The sequence below is a fragment of the Apis dorsata genome, unplaced genomic scaffold (genome assembly GCF_000469605.1).
Source record: "Apis dorsata unplaced genomic scaffold, Apis dorsata 1.3 scaffold_68, whole genome shotgun sequence".
Classification (NCBI taxonomy): domain Eukaryota; kingdom Metazoa; phylum Arthropoda; class Insecta; order Hymenoptera; family Apidae; genus Apis; species Apis dorsata.
The window spans coordinates 47,522-49,649 of NW_006263366.1; the positions used below are offsets into that span (position 1 = coordinate 47,522).

General features: G+C 41.2%; 1 protein-coding gene across 2 annotated transcripts in view; it reads right to left on the reverse strand.

Moving 5' to 3' along the window:
• The window catches only part of LOC102675985, a 27,143-nt gene that overhangs the window by 1,817 nt on the left and 23,198 nt on the right, over positions 1-2,128 (reverse strand). The gene's annotated exons all lie outside the window — the stretch shown is intronic.

The window sequence follows — 2,128 nt, forward strand, 5'->3', positions numbered from 1 at the left end:
AGGTGTCTGAATCTGGCGAGTCATTTATCAAAGATCCTTCGACTCTTCGACTTTCTCGGATATTAGAAAAGAACGAGAGTTTCACTTTCCTCTCCCTTTCTCTTTCTCTTCTCGAAAAAGATCTCACCGTACAACATCCAAGATTTGTAAGAGAAATAATAAGAATAGAAGAGGATTTACGACTTCCACGATCCAGCGACGAACGTACGATTGTATTCGGGATTGTCGAAAAAGGGAATAAATAAATTGGTGCGTTCCCTGTGACGTAGTCGTACTCTCCTCGTATTGCTTTCTTCTCGCGTATCTTTTTCCCCATTTCCACGGGAATCAAGTATGCGCGAATATTCGTGAAATTCTTCCAATGCGATTAAATGCTTCGAAAACGCGTAGATCAAAATGACATCGTAAGAAAAAAGTAATTTGAAAATTTAACGATAATTCCATCGAAGAAGAATAAATATGAACCGATATACCTTTATCCAACCAAACCCCCCGTTTCCTTCGTCGAGTCGATTCCTCCACGAGGGAATAATTTAATTCAAAAAAATAATCAATTCCCCGATAAATCAAGCATCAAGCACGAATATCGAAGCTGGATCCATGGTATCCGATAAAGCGCAACGTGATACCGCATTTTTGCACTTTATTATTGCACGCCTCGAACACAGCGAGGAACACTGTGGAAGAGGAGTGGTGTATCGATTTATGGACGGTGATCTGGAATTCAACGGCTGTCTCGTATGTTACATACGAGGGGGAGAGGAGGTGTATAGTGCACGTGCAGCATCGTCGATACCACGGTTGCACTCGAGGTATCGTAAGTGCACTGGATCATCACACGGTTGCATAATTCTTCCAAGCACGAAATGCAATCTAACGGCTGCTGCACCTGGTGCATTCTTCCTCCCAAAATCGTAAACAATTACCGCGAATAATCCACCGAGCGGAGGAAATTTACTCGTCCAATCTCGCTGTAGAAAAATTATTGACAATTCAACCCCCTTTCTTCTTCTTCTTCTTCTTCTTCTTCTTCTTTAATCCCATCGCTGTAAATAAACACGGTAACGGAAGAGAAGATAGAAGAATTTATCTCTCGAGTTATTGTATTCGTGGGGAGGAACGGAGGAGGTATTCATCGGTGAAAATTGGACATGGACAATTGGAAACAATCGCGTTTCGAGATTCTCTCTCGCGGTGATCGAAAGTGGTGCGACAAAATTACGGATATTCGATACGTTGGATGTTCGTCTCGGCCACGTGATCTCGAGAGGTCACGCGTTCACGAGTAAATATTCGAAGGAAGCGACAAGGATAATGGATTCGACTTCGGAGGAGGGAATACTCGCGCGATACTCGTTTTAGCCCGATCCACGAATTACGTTGAGGGGCAACTTCATCGTGCATTAATGCGGTCCATTACAGAGTTACTCGGGCGTCGTCGTCTAGGCGGCGAGGGGCGGCCTTTTAAGGCGAAAATACGGCGCAACGATCGACTTACATTAGTCGTGGTCCTCTATCCACCGGCACATATGGCGCATAAATTTTGCCCCACAACCGCAAACTGGATCACGGATGGAAACACGGTCAACGGTGTAACAGATTATGCTTCCAACGTTACGGACGAATTCGAGTCGATTCGCGTCTATTAAAGGACGAGAGTTAAGATAATACGAGAGAAAAAGAAAAAAAGGTGAAACGTGAGGTGCGTTTCGAAGAACGATCCGATTGATAAAATTAAATTCACGTTACGTTTTATGCAAACGAAATGATTTCGTAATTCGTTAAACTCGAAAAAAAAAAAAAGAAAAAGGAGTTAAGATAATATATATTTCGACAAAGGATTAATAAAGGATTAATAAAAATTTTCCTTCGTATTTAAAACAATCGGAAAATCTGCGTTAAAGTTACTTGATCGAAGGACAGAGAAAAAAGAAAAAAGAAAAAAAGATCCAATCGCAGAAAAAGAAGAATGGAAGAATTTCTTCCATTTACATAAACAAGCTATATTGTGAACTATATATATATATATACATATAATTTACAATACATCCATTAATCTTCATTGATCGCTCGATTAAAGAGAGAGAGAGAGAGAGAGAGAGAGAGAGAGAGAGAGAGAGAGAGAGAG